The 19,759-nt window shown below is 38.9% G+C and overlaps 1 long non-coding RNA gene across 1 annotated transcript in view; it reads right to left on the reverse strand.

Annotated features, from left to right (window-relative positions):
• Positions 1–1,080: 1,080 nt before the first annotated feature.
• The window catches only part of LOC105721580 (uncharacterized), a 39,830-nt gene continuing 21,151 nt past the window's right edge, over positions 1,081–19,759 (reverse strand). Inside the window, exon 5 of the long non-coding RNA XR_001108368.2 lies at positions 1,081–3,983. This is a non-coding gene — a long non-coding RNA (uncharacterized LOC105721580). The remainder of the gene's footprint in view (positions 3,984–19,759) is intronic.

A 19,759-nucleotide genomic window follows, 5' to 3' on the forward strand; every position in this document is an offset into this window, starting at 1 on the left:
GGCTACTATCAAACTCTAATGTATTACATATTGAAAACAAATATGGCATTGTTGATTCATTTAATAACTCTTCTCCAGATACCAAAATAAAGATCATCATAGCTAACTGCCAGACATCAGGACAGATATGATTGGCCCATCTTCTAAGTGCAAAAATTGAATCTGTAAAAATTAAAGTGAATGACCAAGGTCAGGAGAAGCCATAACTCTCCTCATGTCTTCCAATCAAGCCAAGGCTTTTGCAACAGCTTTTTGCATGGTGGCATGCAGTTCCATATGCCATAGACAAACATGGTGTATCAGGTGTGTAATAATAGTCTGTGGACAGTGGCATCCATTTAAAAACTTTGAAAAACTAAAGGGAAAATGTATACGGAATTCATCATGGGTTAAGTGATTATTTGAAAATTAATTCAACAAGTTTGTTTTCCAAGAGTAAAATCTCAAGCTCTTTCATGTATGCAGAAACTATAGGAATCCCAATCCCTTAGGGAAATAGAAAGCATTTTATTTTAGAATAAAGTTCTAAATTAGCAAGTACCAGTTTAAGGAAAAAAAGGTGTTTTTTTTTCTTTGTGAGTAATTACATTTAATGTGCAAGTCTTACTTATGATGATTCTAAAACTATTTTATCTCAATCTAAGAGTATTTCTAAGAAGAAAGCATAGGATTAGAAAAAAAATTAGATCTAACATGTAGAAGACTATCTGTATAAAATGTCTATTGTTGATGTCTTTCATTGATTTTGTCTCCATTTTTTCTTCTCTTGTCCATTGAACTTGTTTTATTTTTGTTTTTATTTTATTTATTTCTTTTTTGAGACAAAGTTTCACCCTGTCATCCAGGCTGGAGTGCAGTGGTATGATCACAGCTCAGTGCAACCTCAACCTCCCAGGCTCAAGAGATCCTCCTGTCTCAGCTTCCAAGTAGCTGGAACTACAGGCACTTGCCACTACACTTGGCTAATTTTTTAAAAATTGTTTTGTGGCAATGAAATGCCTCATCTCAATCTGTAGCAAGCTGGTCTTGAAGTCCTGAACTCAAGTGACCCTCCTGCCCCCACAAAGTGCCTGCATTATAGACATATGCCACTGTGCCTGGTCCACTGAACTGTTTTTTAAAATATTAAACAGTTTTTTAAACCTTTACTCTCAATTATTAGGCTAAAAGAAGAGCTATAGAAAGCGCTCAATCATTCCTGCAAAGGGGTTTGAGGGAATAAACACACACTGGGAATAAAAAGTGTGTGTCTATGTGGGCAAAGTGTGCTGTTGATGCCTTGGTTGTGAGTGTAGCCATGGGATATTTTATGTAGTCAGCCTTATTTTCTGATAAAGTATCAGGTTTCACTTTTTTAGTTTATGTGTACCAGTTTCTGGAGTCAGAACGCCTTGTTTAGAGGCTGAGGTGGGAAAATCACCAGAGCCCAGGTGGTCAAGGCTGCAGTGAGCTGAGACCGCACCACTGCACTCCAGCCTGGGCGACGGAGTGAGACCTTGTCTCAAACAAGAAACAAACAAACAACAACCACAAAAACCCTTGCTGTACCGTAAACTAAATATGTGTCCTTAAACAGTGTATAAACTCTGTGTGCCTTGATGGTCTCACCTGTGAAATGAGAATAACACGTGCACCTGCCCCACATGGTTGGTGAAAGGGTTGGTTGTAAACACAGGAAGGCACCAAGAACGAGTTCAAGACACAAATTAAGGGACTTATTATTACTCTGTTCATTATGATTATTATTACTTTGGTGGTTCAATTTTCTTCTCTTTTTAACTCTTAATTTCATAGGATTAAAATAATTTGATTATCTATCCTTATCATTAATTTTTTGATGACCTGTTAAAATCCCAAACACTATGAAATATATTTCACATGATATGAGATATAGGAATCACTCAAGTAAATAAAAATCAGAAGAGGATAGAAGCGATCAGGCTGAGGCTTCACCGTGTTACTGGCAGGACTTTTTTCTAGGCCGTTCAGGCTGTTATCGCAGAATACCAGGCTATAGGGGACTTATAAACAGCAGGCATTCATTTCTCACAGTTCTGGAATCTGGAAATCCAAGACCAAGGCACCCAGAGAGTAAATGTCAGGTGAGGACTGGCTTCCTGGTCCATGATGGAGGCTTCCTTTTTTATAACTGCCCTAATCCCCATTCACGAGGCCTTCACTCTGTTGACCTGAACACCCACCAAAGCTCCTCCTTTTAATACTATCATATTAAGGGTTTATAATTTCAAAATATGAATCTGGGGGCAGGGAGGCCATGGAGGTGTCCAGTGCAAAGGAATCTTCCCTGTATCTCAGCTGCCATCAAAGACTCTCCTCACTGCCTTGGCACCCCACCTCCAATTAGTCTTCACAAAATTTCCTTTGATCTCACTGAGTCTTTTGTTGCAGGACCCAAGTCTGACATCAGGGTCGTTCTCCTGTGATCCCATCAAAGCTTTAGCTCCTCCTCAGCTCTGAATTATTTTCTTTGGATTTCTACACTTCCTAGTGTGTAGACGCTGCAGTATTTGGTGACCTTTTCTTTTTCTTTCTTTTTTTTTTATTTTATCATAAGAACGCTTAACATGAGATCCACCCTCTTTGCAAATGTTTAAGTACACAATACAGTACCATTGACTATGGGCCAATGCTGAACAGTGACCTTTAGAACTTGCTTGACGAAAACTTTGTAATTTGTAACTCCCCCTTTCTCCTCCCTCCAGAAACTAGCTTCCACCCTGATTCTTTGAGTTTCACTCTTTAAGATCTCTTCACATAAGGGGAATAATGCAGTCTTTGTGACTGGCTTATTTCACTTAATATAATGTCCTCAAGGTTCATCCATGTTGTCTCATGTTGCAGAGTTTTCTTAGTTCTTAAGGCTCAAAAGCATTCCATTGTATGTGTATGCCACAATTTAAAAAATATATTCATCTGTACCCAACATTTAGAATGTTTTTGTGTCTTGGCTATTATGGATAACACTGCCATAAACGTGGGGGGTGCTGATATCTCTTTAAGATCCTGATATCCTTTTGGTTAGACAAATACTCAGAAGCAGGATTGGTGGATCTTATGTTAGTTCTGTTTTTATTTTTTAGAGGTATCTCCATAGTGTTTTTCATACTAGCTGTACCATTTTTCAATCCCAGGTGAAGACAATTGAATCACAGTGGTGGTTTCCCTCATGCTGTTCTTGTGGTAGTAAGTCTCCTGAGATCTGACGATTTTATAAAAGTGAGTTCCCTTGCACAAGTGCTCTTCCCTGCTTCCATGCAAGACTTGACATTGCTCCTTATTCACCTTCAGCCATGATTGTGAGGCCTCCCCAGACATGTGGAACTGTGAGTCCATTAAACCTCTTTCTTTCACAAATTACCCAGTCTTGGGTATGCCTTTATCAGCAGCATGAGTACAGACTAATACAAATGTGAGAAATGTCTATTGAAATCTTTGGCCCATTTTTAATTGGGTTATTAGTGTTTGTGCTATTGAGTTGTAGGAATTCCATATGTATTTTGGAAATTAATGCCTTATCTTAGTTATGGCTTACGAATATCTTCTCCCATTCCGTACGTTCTGTGAGTTGCCTTTTCACTCTGTTGTGGTTTCCTTTGCTGTGCAGAAGCTGTTCAGTTTGATCTAGACCTATTGTTTATTTCTGCTTTTGTTGCTCGTGCTTTTATTACCTATCATATCTAAGAAATCATCGACATGACCAATGTCATGAAGCTTTTTCTTAATGCTTTCTTTTAGTAGTTTTATTGTTTCAGGTCTTACACCTAAGTGTTTAAATGATTTTAAGTTAATTTTTGTATATGGTGCAAAATCAGAGCCCAATGTCATTCTTCTGCAGGTGAATATACAGTTATTTTCCCAGCACTGTTTTTGAAGAGATGTCTTTTCCCCATTGGGTATTCTCGGCCTCCTTGAGGAAGGACAGTTGATCCTGTATGTGTGCGTTTACTTCTTGGCTCTCTATTCTGCGAGGAACATGAGAAATGCAATTAGGATGACACTGTATTTCAGAATTTCACAAATCTCAATAACAAATTTCATTTTTTTAACAAAAATATATTGAACTATTTCTATGGGGAGGCATTTGAATATTGATACATAAAAGTAGAAGAGATAGTTCTGGCTTCAAGGAGTTATAAATCATAAAAGAAAAGCAAATGTCTGATCCAATCTTCTCCTTATCATAGTTAACCCCAAAGAGAAACATGGCAACAGTTTACGCACAAAGTAAAGCCAAGGTCAGCATCCTCTTAAGTGTGAACATCAGCAAAGATCAAGCCTGAATAATGGCATATCTCTCCTTATTTAAGTTTATACACAAATACTTCATTTTGGGGAAAAAAAGGTAAAAATAGCTAATCAGTTTAATTATTAATTTATTTCCCCAGGGAAAACAAACTCACATTGAATAAAATAAAAACACAAAATAAAACCACAGGAAGGTTCATGGAAAATGGGAACTAAAAATACTTTTTAGCATTTTCCTTCACATCAAGCTCTTTAAGATTTTGAAAGCCTGCAAATGTATTAATACATAATAATATGATTTAACTTTATGTAGCATTATCTATTTGCCAAATTTTCTCTTGTTTTACGTATGTCAACATATTTAATCATCACAGCACCATTTTGAGTTGATTACTACTAATATGCACATTTTATAGAAGAGGAAACTAAGACCCAGTAGGTTAATGACTTTTCTCGAGACCCCAAAGCTGGCAGGTAGCAGAGTCAGAGATACCCCTAGGAAGCTGGCCTTCAAACAGTGCACTCTGCTTTTTGATAGCAGCCATGCAGCACTACTATTTTCTCCCTGGATTTCAGTAGACAGAAAATAAAAGGTAATTGCATTGCCAAATACATTCATTCAGCATTTACCAGGCATCTCCTGTGTGTCATACATTCTCCTGGAGTCAGAGCACAGAACGAATGAATCCTATATGGTCTATGATAGGATTCACACATAGTTATTAAGGAAACAGCACAAATCTTTATCTTTCTAAAATGCAATGCATTCCTTTAGTTCACTACCTCTGGGCGTCTAAACAGTATAAGAAATGCTCCACACTGATAGAATCCTGTAAGATTTTAAATGCAAAATTATATTGGAAGAAAAAATGGAAAGCTATTTACATAAAGTAAAATCTAACTTGGCAGCTAGCACTATTTAGTTAGAAAGAGAAAATTAATATGCATAAGCATCAGATGTGTCCATGGTTCAGACGCTTCTCAACCATAACTGCATGTAACAAAGGTTCAGATTGGAACAGGTTCAGATTGCAAAACATTCTCCAAATAGAAAATTGTAAGAGAGACAGACAATTCACAGGATTACACTTCAAGTGAAGCAAAAGAGTGGGAATGTGTATTCGCCCATTCTTACACTGCTATTAAGAAATACGTGAAACTGGATAATTTACAAAGGAAAGATATTTAATCGACTCACAGTTCCGCATGGCTGGGGAGCCCTCAGGAAAGTTAAATCATTTGGCGGATGACAAAGGAGAAGCAGGCATCTTCTTTATAGGGCAGCAGGATGGGCTGAGTGTAAGCAGAGGAAATGCCAGAGGCTTGTAAAACCATCGGGTCTCGTGAGACTCAGTATCATGAGAACAGCATGGGGGAGACTACCCCCATGACCCAATCACTTCCTCTTGGTTCCACCTTTGACATGTGGGGATTATGGGGATTACAATTCAAGATGAGATTTTGTGTGGAGGCACAGAGCCTAACCAAATGAGAAAGGATGTTTGTACTGAGTGGATTAAAATAGATCAGCTGATACAAGGAAGGAGGAGAGTTTCATCTCACAGCAAAGTGATTCAAAGGCACTGATCCCCAGCAAATTCTCAGGAACTCAGCAATACAAGACTATGGGCAGCAGACAAGGGCCTGGTCATCATGGAGGTGTTGGTGAGATCACGTCCTTCGCAGGGATGTGATAGAGTGGGAGGCCATTATCCTTAGCAAACTAATGCAAGAACTGAAAATCAAATACCAAATGTTCTCACTTATAAGTGGGAGCTAAATAATGAAAACACATGGACACACAGAAGGGAACAACACAACTGGGGCCTTTTGGAGGGTGGAAAGTGGGAGGAGGGAGGGGATTAGGAAAAATATTAAACAACTAATGGGTATTAGACTTAATACGAGGGTGATGAAATAATCTGTACAGCAAACCCCCATGAAACACTTCTATCTACATAACAAACCTACACTTGTTCCCCTGAACTTAAAACAAAAGTTAAAAAAATTCAAAATAAAAGGTATTATAAATCAGTGTTTTTCAAATGGTGTACCATTACCCATAAATGAGTTTTGAAATCACTATAGTGATTCAAAACCATCATTTCTTTTTGTGACAGAATAAAATAGATCAAAGTACAGAGTGCTTTAAATAATATAGCTTGTGGTGGTTTGGTTAAAATTTTTCAATTATATAAGCCCTTTTGTGTTTATGTACATGTTTATGTGATTATGTGCTTATAATTTACATATTTATATGCATATATATAAGTACTTGAGATCACAATGAAAAATACATTTTATGCTGAGGATCAAGATTAATTAAAGTATAAAACATTACTTTAGATTTTTTTTTAATTTTTTGTTTTTTGAGACAGAGTCTTGCTCTGTCACCCAGGCTGGAGTGCACTGGCACGATCTCGGCTCACTGCAGCCTCTGCTTCTCAGGTACAAGTGATTCTCATGTTTCAGCCTCCTAAGTAGCTGGGTCTACAGGCATGCCCCATGACATCCAGCTAATTTCTGTATTTTTAGTAAAGACGGGGTTTCACCATGTTAGCCAGGCTGGTCTTGAACTCCTGACCTCAAGTGATCCATCCCCTACCAAAGTGCTGGGATTACAGGCCTAAGCCACTGAGTCTGGCCTGCTTTAGAGGTTTTTTTTTTCTTTTTTTTTTCCTTCATAGTCTAAAGATACAGAGTATGGTGAGCGCATTCTAGGTACTGCAAGTAAAATTCAATGCATTTCAGAAAGAATACTATGTAAATGATTATCTGGATTACTGCTCTATGATAAAATAAACACACCATCGATACACATTGACAAAGATCATATCCAAATCTTATGCTGAGTAATAGAAGTTAGGCATGAAGTAAAACATACTGGATGATTCTGTTTGTATGGAAATCCTAGAAAAGACAAACAGCTAAAGTACAGTACCAGAAAACTTATCAGTAGTTGCTCAGGAGCTGGGAGAAGGGGCATAGATACATTATGGAGTTATGGAACTGTTTTATTTCTTGACTGACATGGTGGTTATATGGATAGGAATATACATTAAAAAGTTATCTCACACTACATTTAGTATAGGTGCATTTAATTATAAAATATGACTCTATGAAGCTAAACAAATGGTTATTACAAAAAGTTCTGGAGCTGAAATAAACCTATTGACGAATTGGAAGTTCCTTTTTTTCTTTTCTTTTTTTTTTTTTTAAAAGCAACTCCTTAACTATGCCAAAAAACTGAAACCCTCCTGAATACGGTAAAATGCTTAATGGTAGTTTGAAAGCGTTCAAGGCAATCAGATCCGATACTCTATTTTGGTTGAAAGCTGCCTTTACAAGTCTCATGCTAGTTCTCTCACTGTGAATGATTTCTGTCTACAGAGTCATTCCAGGCTCCTTATGTCCCATCCTGCAGGCCACCTACTCACTGAGGCTGAGCCTGGGTGCATCTGCCCAAGGTCAAGACCACTCAGGATGGCCCCTCTGCCCACCATCACTACTGCTTGTTCAACATAGAGAAAATATTTTGGACTCTCCGCTGCAGATTAATGTTTGTCTCATAACCATAGCCACAGGAGCTCTGTTTGCATTTGGTGATATTGTTGTGGCTCATTTAATATATCGATTTCTCCTTTCCCTCTGCTAAATGAGGAAGAAGTCACTGATTCTTATTGATTTAGCTAATCACATGAATAAAGCTCTGATGACAGCCCAAGAAGCCACTGTAAGTCTTCATGCCCTCTCCGAGCACTGGCATCGGCTGCCAGGGTGCCCCTTCCTGTCCTTTTCTGCACATGCCCAGATTCATTCAGCCAGAGCCACCCCCCTTGTCTTCCTCTTTCCTGCCCCACTGGTGCAGCTGTTCCATGAATGCTGGTGACTTGTGCATGGAATACCTGACAACCCTCTCTCCTCTTCATGCATTTTCATTTCCATCCCAATCCTGACTTTTTCTTTGATCAACTCAAGTGTGGAAACACTTTCTACTTTACATTTTCCTCTTAGTAACTTTTTAAAAATTTTTGAAATTTCCTTTTATTCTTCTGTTTTCCATGTGCCAAGAAAGAGCACAAAGAATGCAAACAAATAATGGGAAAACAGAAACCACCCAATTTTCAGGAACACACATCCTATTTTATGGAATGAAATGTTGACCAATTCCAGAAAAAAAAGAAATCCAGTAATCCCGTAGTCATTCTTAGTTGGATGGCAGCAAGGGCTTATGTGTGTGTATTTATAAATAATCTTCTTGAAATAGCTATATAATGTGATTAAATTTAGCCATGCCTCATGTAAATAAAAGTGTTAATTTTTATTATGGTAGAATTAAATACATAGAATTCTATTGAATTAGATTCAGTAGAATAGATTATATAATTATATAATTATATTGAATTAGATTCAATAGACCCATAGATTATAATGGGTCACAAAGGGGTTATGCCTGAAACTTACTGTGCTCCTTGAAAAGCTTTGAGAGACATTGTTAAAATGAATGGCCCTAAAATAGATAAGAAATCTCAGTCTTATCTCTGACTTCTGACCCTGTTGCTATGGTTGATATTGAGAAATCCTGATGCTGGTCACTGACACAAGGTAGATAATATGTCCCATAACAGTGTTTAAGAGAGAGGAGTGCAAATGGCTCTTCTGTGGAGTCTGTTTAGTTTCTTTAGCAAATACATGCAGCCTCAATAGCACACCCCATTGTTCCATCTGTCAGGCCCTGCTGTAACTGGAGTGGGGCCACACTCAGCCTAATGTGCTTCCCAAGACTAACCGAATGGGCAAGCACCATCATTGCTCCTGTTTTATAGTGGAAGCAGCTGAGGTGCGACCAGACTGAACAGCTTGGCGAAGGGTCCACAGCTGGTGAATGGCTGCACAAGGACCCAGATTCTCCAGGTGAAGTGAACCTCTCAGTGTCTGTCCTCCAGGAGCCTCTGTGGCAGACAGCATCAGATGAACCAGGCCCTTCCCAAACTGTGCCACCTTGAAACATAGGATGAAGTCTGAGATGTCTGTCTTTCTGATTGCAGGGCAGAAAGCAGCTCAGTGATGTACTTGGAAGCTTCCCTTCCATGCTGCTTTGGGACTCACTGACCTCTCCATGGCACATTACATGGCTGTCCTTTTAGCTGGAGGCGTCTTTGTTGAGCCCTGGAGATCGGATGTCCTCCCACTCACATGGGCCAGGTGGCAATCCAGCCTGCACTAGCACCTGCCCTGCCTGCAATGTCTATTTTCAAACAGCACAGGAACAGCATGTAGTAGCGGTGTTATTCTTCAAATTTGTTTTAAAATGATACCAATAGTAAAATTTAAAGTCATTATTGTTTTTTACAGATTATTATTTTTCCAGAAATAAAAAGATGCAGCACAGTGTTCATATATTTTGATGTTCCTTTCTTGCAATGCTTCCCCTGGTCTGTCATTACCCTTGAATAGGCATATTTGTCATGATGTGTTCTTATTACAGAACTTACAGTCATTTTTGCTTATGAGACTAGGAAAAATCTTCTCTCTGGAAACTCCATGGTTCAGCCTGTGTTTTGATGCTTGAAACAGGCACATCTTAGTCACTGGGGGGTGGCACTACTTAAAACAATATGAATTTAATGGTCATATTTTCCATCTATGTAGGGGGAAAGTTGTAGAATCTAATTTGCCTATTTTAATGCACAACTTCAGTGAAAAATGGGAGTAATTTACAGCTCCTGTAGAATTATTCATGTTATTTTCTGCAGAGTTAAAACTCCTTTCATTCTCTTCAAAGTCATACTTTTTAAAGTTTTGAGGCATTCCACCTTGATAGTAAATTATACTTTTGATACATGCATATAAACTTTATAATCTCCATGGTGCAATTTTAGTAATAAGAATCTACTCAGGAAACTCTCTCTGATTCCACTTGAGAATGTACTTTTCTTTAGATTTTTTAAAAAAGTGCATATAATATACACATTCCTAATCTACAACAAATTAATGTGTGAAAGACCAAGAACTGGCATATCAACAGAAAAGCGCTCTGTTACATTTTTTAATGAAAAGAGCTGCTTGAGCCACAGACGTCCCAAGTTCAGTCTTTGGAAGTTGAGAAAGCTGCTGAGACCTATGATCAAGTGCAAGGACGTGGTCTCCCTAGAGCTGCAGTCCGTGTATGACATTGTTGGTGTGGGTGCTGCCATGTATGCTGCCAACTTGCCTGTAGAAAACATTACCAAATTCTTTGGTTAATAATGAACCTCAAATTCTCACATTACAATGTGAAGAAGTAGGAGTGGAAAAGCCAATATTTCCTCCATCCCCTGATCAATTTCTAGACTTTCAATTTTGAACTCTAAACAAACTCAAAGAATAATATTTAAAAACATTACGATGCAGTCTAGGAAATTAAAATGGCATAATTATTCACTGTCTTTCATGAAGTACAAGTTTAAAATATCTTATGTTTTTTTAATTTTCGTTTATAGAGGGGGGGGTTTCTCCATGTGCCCAGGCTGGTCTCAAAATCCTGAACTCAAGTGATCCGCCTGCTTCAGCCTCCCAAATTGCTGGAATTACAGGCATAAGCCACTGTGCAGGGCCTAGTTTAAAATATCTTTGAAAAGAATGAATATGCTGGCAAGTGTTTCTGAATGGAATATTTATGCAAAGTATATCAGCAAAAGGAAGCCGCAGTCTTAGCCACATTGGACCTCATTGTTAATGAAGAGTCATCAGTGTCTTATACAAATGGCAAAAATAACTTAACATTTTTTGAATGTCAAATTAATTGTAACTTATATAAAGCAGATTAATTACAATGTTATGTTACAATATTTTAGGTGATCAAACATTCATCTTTTGTTAAATTACATATGTGTGCCCCTATGCCTGGTGTTAGGCAATATTCACTTCACAGTTACAGTAGATGAAATTACAGAAAACAGGTTCCTAAATAACTCTATATAAACATCAGAGAGACTATGACACCAAACCAATCAATTCGCCAAAAGCATTCTTCCAAATAAGGGAGTATTCAAATCTATAGGGCCATACAAAGTAGTCACAAACAGTGATTCAGATAACGATGATAAAAAGGTATTTTTCCCACTCAAAATCTGTAGACCCTGTATATCAAAAGCAAATCAAAAATTTAATAAAGGTAGACTGTAACACACTCACTTTATATGAACTATTAGACATTGTAAACATCACTTTAAATTTTCTACATTTGAAGTAGGATTGTGGCTGGGCACGGTGGCTCACAACTGTAATCCTAGCACTTTGGAAAACCGAGGCAGGTAGGTCACCTGAGGTCAGGAGTTCCAGACCAGCCTGGTTAACATGGAGAAACCTGCTCTCTATTAAAAATACAAAAAATTAGCCAGATGTGGTGGCACTTGCCTGTAATCCCAGCTACTCAAGAGCTGAGGCAGGAGAATCGCTTGAACCTGAGGAGTGGGGAGGTTGTAGTGAGCAGAGATCTTGCCATTGCACTCCAGTCTGAGTAACAAGAGTAAAATTCTGTCTCAAAATAATAATAGTAAGAAATAAAATAGGAATGTGAAACATAACTATTCGTTATTGAATATGAATACTTTGATACTAGTTGATTGACTTCTGACCATTTATTTATTCAAAACAATTTTATCCTGTGCTAATAAGAGCCAGAAAGTGAGCTAGCCATAAAAATAAGTAAACCAAAAAGCTTCTTAATTTTGCTATTTGTGTGCATTTGAATTATCACTGAAAATATGAATCTACATTGATCTTCCTACCAAAAAGTCCATGCAGTGCACTGATTCACCTCACAGCCAGCATTGCCCATGTCTCCTCCCTGGGAATTCAGATCTCTTCCCTCACGTGGAAGACTCTTAATTGCAGCATCTCCTCCCAGCATCATCCTTCAGACCCCCAGGCTGACCTCGTCGTGAACACAGAGGCATCTTGGAGCCACAGCTCAGCTCCCTTTTCCTCTTACTCTGTACCCTGAGTCCTTATGATGAGAGTTTTTCAGCATTTATAGTCTGAATATATACAAACTTTGGAACTGCCTATTCTCCAAAAAGGAAGAATTTTATAACCAACAGGAGTTGGATATAATCAAAGTCATTTTTTAAAGAGCCATATAGTCAATAATTTGGTTTTGTTGTCTGCGTATTAACTCTCACATTAAATAAATAGATAGGGCCGGGCGCGGTGGCTCACACCTGTAATCACAGCACTTTGGGAGGCCAAGGCAAGCAGATGACGAGGTCAAGAGATCAAGGCCATCCTGGCCAACATGGCAAAACCCTGTCTCTACTAAAAATACAAAAAAAAAAAAAAAATTGGCCGTGTGTGGTGGCTGAGGTAGGAGAATTGCTCGAAACCAGAAAACAGAAGTTGCGGTGAGCCGGGACCACACCACTGCACTCCAGCCTGGCTATAGAGCAAGACTTCATCTCAAAAAATAAAAAATAAAACAACAACAAAAAATGAAAGAATTAAAAAATAATAATAAACAAAATAAATAAATAGATTGGACTTAACAATGTTAAAAAATTATTAGCCCAAGGACTGTACAACAACAGCCTACAGATGGGACCATCCTTGTGGGACATACTATGCCAGACCCTATCTAAATCCACATTTAAAAATGTACATGAAGCCATAAAAGTTCAAAGATATAGGTAATGTTAGACTTCTCGCCGAGTTCAATGAGGAAACAGAGACCAGAGTGAGGAAATTAAAAGCCAATTTATTCGGCTCCCGGGCGAGGTTCTATGGTCCGGGAAGGGGCCAGAGAAGTCGCGCTTCTCTTCTTGGGGCGTGGGGTTTTATAGGGAGTAGAAGTGGCTGATTGACTACGGGGGAAACAAAGACAAGGTAGTTCTATTGGGTATTAAAAGACTGGGGATGGGCGAGGTGAACAAAGCGGGGCATTTCCATTGGGTATGAAGGGAGTGAGCACGGACGAGGGGCTGGCCGAGGATGTACGGAGGAGCTACCATAGGGCAGGTTCTTGGCAGGCCTTTTCAAAATTTATGGCGGGTGCAGGGCTGAGACTGGAATGCGGAAATGGGAAAGGGGAGCCTGCGTGGAGAGGGCAAATGCTGAGCAATGTGCTCAGTATGATGACGTAGTTTTTAGGCACGGAGAGAGAAGGGCATGTCCATTCAGCTCCCAAGGAGGCACCGGCCTTACAGGTAATGTCCCCCAGCTGTCTATCAGCAGAACCAAAACCAGACCCATGTCTTCTATCACAGTCCCCACCCACCTTTGGTTCCAATGATAACCACATAAAACAATAGTTCCTTCTTTCCCTGGTTTAAGAATGACTCAGGGGCTGGGCACTGTGGCTCATGCCTGTAATCCCAGCACTTTGGGAGGTCGAGGCTGATGGATCAAAAGGTCAGGAGTTCAAGACCAGCCTGGCCAAGATGGTGAAACCTCATCTCTACTAAAAATACAAAAATTAGCCAGGCATGGTGGTGGGTGCCTGTAATCCCAGCTACTGGGGAGGCTGAGGCAGAGAATTGCTTGAACCCAGGAGGTGCAGGTTGCAGTGAGACGAGGTTGTACAAACATTACTGGCGAGATTGTATCTGCTGATGAAGAAGCTGCTGCCACATTTCCAATAGAGTTGAAGAAGTTGACTCGAAAGAAAGAATACCATCCAAAGCAAGACTTCAACTGTGCTGCAACTGGGGCTCCTCTGGAAGGAGACACCCAATAGGACCTATATTTTTGAAGTGCAAAGGAGCACCAGGGCATCAAACACAGGACACACTCGCCTTGAACCTGGGCAGCAACACTGCGAGGCAGGTGGCGAACTGGATGTAGGAACAGAGCGAAGACCCTATGCTCTCACAAACAAAACCAAGGATTCTCTGCCCATGTTCTGGCAACACACTCAGAAAGTGTGGATGACAGCCACCTTGTTTATGGAATCATCACACCAATGTTGCACCCCAGAAGTAAAAAAAAAAAATACTTGAAAAAGAAAGAGTTGAAATATAAAATCTATTAATAATAGATAATGCACCTGGCCATCCAAATATGTTGCCTATGAAAATAAAAATGTCAAAGTTGCATTTTTACTTTCAAATCCTGCCTCATCACTTCATCCCCTTGACCAAGACATCATGCAGTTTTTCAAGGCCACCTTCACCCACCTGGTCTTTGATCACATGTGACCAGCGATTGATGAAGACCGTAATGTGGATATAATGCAGCACTGAAAGTCATTCACTATTGCTGATTCAGTAACATTCATCAAAGCTGCAATGGATGAATTAAAAACAGAAACTGTAAATGCCTGCTGGAAGAACTTATGCATTGAAATTGTTAATCATTTTAAAGACTTCAAGTGAAGAAGTTAGGAAAATCATTCATGCAGCAAAACAAGTTGATGAAGGATTTGCCAACGTACTTGAAGAAGTGAAAGGACATATTGAAGGCCATGAAGAAGTGCTAATGAATGAGGAATTGGAAGAAATTTTGAGTAATCTACAGAGAAAGAGGAACAGGAAGAAGAAATGGAAGCAGAACCAGCCATGTGGAAATTACCAAAATTTGCCAAAGTGCTTCAAATTGCACACATTAAACGGCAAAATTATGAAATACAATCTTAGGATGAAACACAGTATTAATATCACATGTATGATCAGCAAAATGTTACAACCAGCAAAATAACAGTTTGATGAGTTAAAAAGAAATATACCCCAGAACTTAAAGTATAATTAAAAAGAGAGAAATGACAACTTCTGACCACAATGGTCTTCCAAAAGTTTTCAGGGAACAATCCTTCAACTCTTGAGGACCCTCCAATCATCAACATTGTCTGCTTCTGGCATCTAAAAAATTGACAATATCATGGTTCCGTGGATTCCGGGTCATTGAAGGCAGATTGTATTAGTCAAGGATCCCTAGAAGGACAGAACTAATAGGATACATATATAAAGGAGAGTTCAATTAAGTATTAACTTACATGACCACAAGGTCCCACAATAGGCTATCTGCAAGTTTGAGGAGCAAAGAGAGCCAGTTCAGCTCTCAAAACTGAAAACCTTGGAGTCTGGTGTTTGAGGCAGGAAGCATCCAGCATGAGAGAAAGATGTAGGCTGGAAGACTAGGCCACTCTCTCCTTTTCACATTTTCCTGCCTGCTTTATATTTGCTGGCAGTTGATGAGATGGTGCCCACCAGTTTAAGGGTGGGTCTGCCTTTCCCAGCCCACTGACTCAAATGTTGATCTTCTTTGGCAACACCCTCACAGACACACCAGGATCAATACTTTGCATCCTTCAATCCAATCGAGTTGACACTCAGTGTTAACCATCACACAGATGTTTCATCAGAAGGGCAATGCTAGCTTAACTGGCACATCACAGTGTCTGCATCATTCACCTCAATCCATCTCATCATGTAGGCATCATATGGTCTCACATCAGCACCAGAAGGAGTGTGAGTACAGCACAATAAGATATTTTGAGAGACATCACATTCTGCATAGCTTTTATTACTGCATATTGTTATAATTGTTCCACTGTATTATTAGTCACTGTTGTTAATCTCCTACTGTGCCTAATTTATAAACTTTATCTTAGGTCTGTATGGATAAAAACAAATATAGCATATATCGGGTTTGTTAGTACCTGCAATTTCAGCACCCACTGGGAGTCTTGGACTACATCCTTCATAGATAAATGGGGACTGCTGTAATATTAGCTTTCTTCTTATACAAGTTAGTAATGAAGGAAAAAGGGTGACCATCTGTCCTTCAACTATAGTGTTGTTCAGCGCTTATTTAGCAATACTCATTTATATATTTTACATATATATATTTACATATACATATTATATGTGTATATTTGTGTATGTATATATACACAAACAACACTTATTTATGTAGTTCAAAATGATTTTAAATGCTGTAACACAATCATAAAAGTGGAAGCTCAGACAAGGATTTTAGTGTCACGGGCTTTGCTAAAATGTGCACCTATAGAAATAAAATAAAGCATTTATTGTGTTAACATGATGTTTGGCACGTCTACACTTATTTCAGACCCAGAGACATTTGGTTGGTGACACATTTGTTGTAAAGAATTCAATTCGTTCTTCCTTACACAAGATAGTGATTTAAGTACCTTCTCTGTCAATAAAATTTAGGTAGATAAATTGGAGAAGACAGTACCAAATTTTCAATAGTGTGATCATTTATGATGTTGCCCCATCAATATTTAAAAACAATTCTAAACATAGACACCAAGAGCACTCATTGTAGTATTTGACTATAGTTTTAATCATAAAGAGGCCCAGCGACTGTAAGAACATAGTCCTGATGTTAGTAAGTATAATGTCTAAAGTTTTATCTTTTAATACAGATTTCTTTCTTATTATTCTTTGTCAGCATTTTATATGTATATTTCATATGTATATTCATAAGCATAACCCAATCTGAAGAGGCTCTTCTTATCATGTTAAATAATCATTGCTTTATTTTTTGACAATTCCTTTAAAATATTAATTAAATGCTAGAGAATACTGGTGTTTACTATTGGCATAATGACATTTATTAATAATTCCATTAAAACTTCCATCTTTCATTTTGCCTGAACATTGGATTGATGTGAATGCTGTATTGGTATTTAGCAGTTCCTTTTACTGGAAACTAACTGGCATTAGAAATTTGCCAATGAAATGTTTAAAAATCAAGTTGAAATTTTTAAAATTTTTGAAAATGTAAGTATTTTTAAATATCATAACAGCTCTAGAAGATTTGAGAGCATTTACTATAATATTTCATATCAATGTACTGACGGGAGCCACCAACAACCACTAAACATATATCAGTGCACATACATACATACATGTATTTTGTAAATATATTTTGTTTGAGAATGTCAAGTCAGTTCCAGAGTCAGTAGACTCAGGAACGTCTTAGCTCTATCAGAGTCATAAGCGTGACACCTCTGAAGAGGGCTTAAACCCATCTGATGGGGCAATGGGACATTTCCAAGTTGGTGAGTGGATTCAGCTAAAATATCTGGTATTTGTCAGCATTCTGTAAATGTCACCTCTGTTCTCCTTTCCCAACTCCCATCTCATAACACACATCTGCCCACGTGCCTTCCAGTCACAGCCGGTTGCTCTACCAGGTAAATGCACATTAACATGGAACCTAAGTCATTAGAAAGAGTCCTGGAGAAGCAGCCCCCATCCCAACAGAAGAAATCAGGAAGGAGTTAAGAGGCGTAGAGGAGTTCAAAGCCTGTGCTGTTCTGCTGTGGCTGTGAGAGCAACAAACGAAAGGCCCATCAAACTTCCTAAATAGATTAATTAAAACTGCCACACTGAAGGCCTGGCAAAAGAACAGATGAATCTGTTACAGATGTAAAAACAACTATCCCCTATTTCTACAGGACTAGACAAGATGCTCAGCTTTTTTTTTTAAAAAAAAAAAGAAGAAAATTATGGTTATGCAGCATGCCAAAAGGAAAGTGAAATGGCAGAGCTGTAGACAGAAATCACCAAAATCAGATTCAAATATGACAGACGGTGAAACTCTAAGAAAGAATTTAATGCAATCAAATAGGATTTCAAAGGCTTTAATAAACAAGGTAGACAATATGCAAGATTAGGTGCAGAAGTGTGGCAGTGAGATGGAAACTATCAAAATAACTAAATGGAACCCCAGAAATTAAAAAAAAAAACAAATATGCACTGCAACAGAGATAGAGAATGCTTTGGAGAGCCTCACCAGTAAACGTCACTGTGAGGAAATACATCTCTAAAGTTCTCAGTGCTCCAGTAAAAAGTCTCATCTCCCTGAGAACACTTTCCTTTTTATTTTTCACATACCATGAAAATCTGTAGATATTTCCTTAGTTAATTGCCTGGATCTAACAGCATAATAACCCTTCTTCTATCTCCCCAAGAAGCAAATAGTTACAACTTCAGTTAAGCACCTAGGTTAAGCTCCCAAGGAGGCAGGAAGACCAGTGCACTCTCTCTCTCATCTCTTACACTCAGAATGGACAAAGCCTTGGCCCTTAAAGCCATTTCCAAGTCATAAAGCCAGAGACAGATGGGCTTAGCTGGATCCTGGAGAGACTTGCATACCAACAGGCTGGATAAATGTTTTTCCCATTACACCATGAAGAAAATACTCTCAGAAGAGATTAGAAGAATGGACTCTTTGAGCTTAGTAAGTGGAGAAATCCTATTTTTATCTGTCCCTTTTAGTCTATAAACTGAAACCCACTGATCATGTAAAAATTTCTCCATCTGGTTCTCGTTGTGTAGGTCTCTGTGGGTTTGCTGGGTCTTGCAAAGTAATGATACAATGCTACTTAATAATATAATAATATAATGCTATTAATAATACACTGGTATTAATATACTACTATTAATAATAATAATACAATGCTATTAATCTCCTTGTTTCAATAAAGAACTCTTATCACTGACCCTTGGTTTTTTTTTTTGTTTGTTTGTTTTTGAGACAGAAGTTTCGCTCTTGTTGTCTGGGCTGGGGTGCAATGGCGCGATCTCAGCTCACCACAACCTCTGCGTCCCAGTTCAAGCAATTCTCCTGTCTTAGCCTCCCTAGTAGTTGGGATTACAGGTATGTACCACCATGCCCGGCTAATTTTGTATTTTTAGTAGAGACGGGGTTTCTCATGTTGGTCAGGCTGGTCTCTAACTCTCAGCCTCCCAAAGTGCTGGGCTACAGGCTTGAGCCACCGCTCCCGGCCGAGGCTTGCATTTTTGCAATATCTATCTAGCTATCCATCCATCCATCTATCTTATTACCTATCTGCTTGTCAATCATCTCTCTGTAATCTCTCTACCTATCATCTCTAATACAAAACTATTCCAGTGGGATAACATCTCAGATTTTTCACTATTTTAGACAGTGTGATAATGCAGATAAAGAAAGAACTAGTGAACTTTGTCAACAACTATGAAAGGTCTAATATTGTACATTATTTGGTAGCTAGTAAGTTGCCTGCCACATCATGAATATTTGCAGAAAACATACAGTTCTGGGATCAAAGGCAGTTTCTCACTAGTGGGGCAGCACACAGCACACACCTGTGTCCATGCCAGTTCCCCTGCCCCTCCCCTGCAAGTCCCACAGAGTGAGGCATGACAAACCAATGGGATGCTGCACACGCAGGGCTTAGCCTCACGGTAGGAGTGCCCAGAGTAGCAGACCCAGGGATGTTAAACAGGCTGCAGGGCACCTTTTGAACTTTCCCTGGGAGGAAGACATTGTCTTTATGCTCACAGCAAGCAAACCTGCTCTTGGCTCTGAATGACACTGTGTCCATCCCCCAGAACTGTTCCCTCTAGAAACATCCTTCGAAAGTCATTTCAGAGCAAAAGTCGCTGGCGTAACGGCCACTAAGAGGAGGGAAAATGTGAGAGGCTCTCAGGGGATGTCTCTCAACAAACTCGAAGACAGCTTTAGAAACATTATCCAAACTGGATCACAAACAGTAAAAGAA

This window comes from Aotus nancymaae, unplaced genomic scaffold, assembly GCF_030222135.1.
Source record: "Aotus nancymaae isolate 86718 unplaced genomic scaffold, 86718_ANA_hifiasm-v0.15.2.pri h1tg000090l, whole genome shotgun sequence".
NCBI lineage: Eukaryota > Metazoa > Chordata > Mammalia > Primates > Aotidae > Aotus > Aotus nancymaae.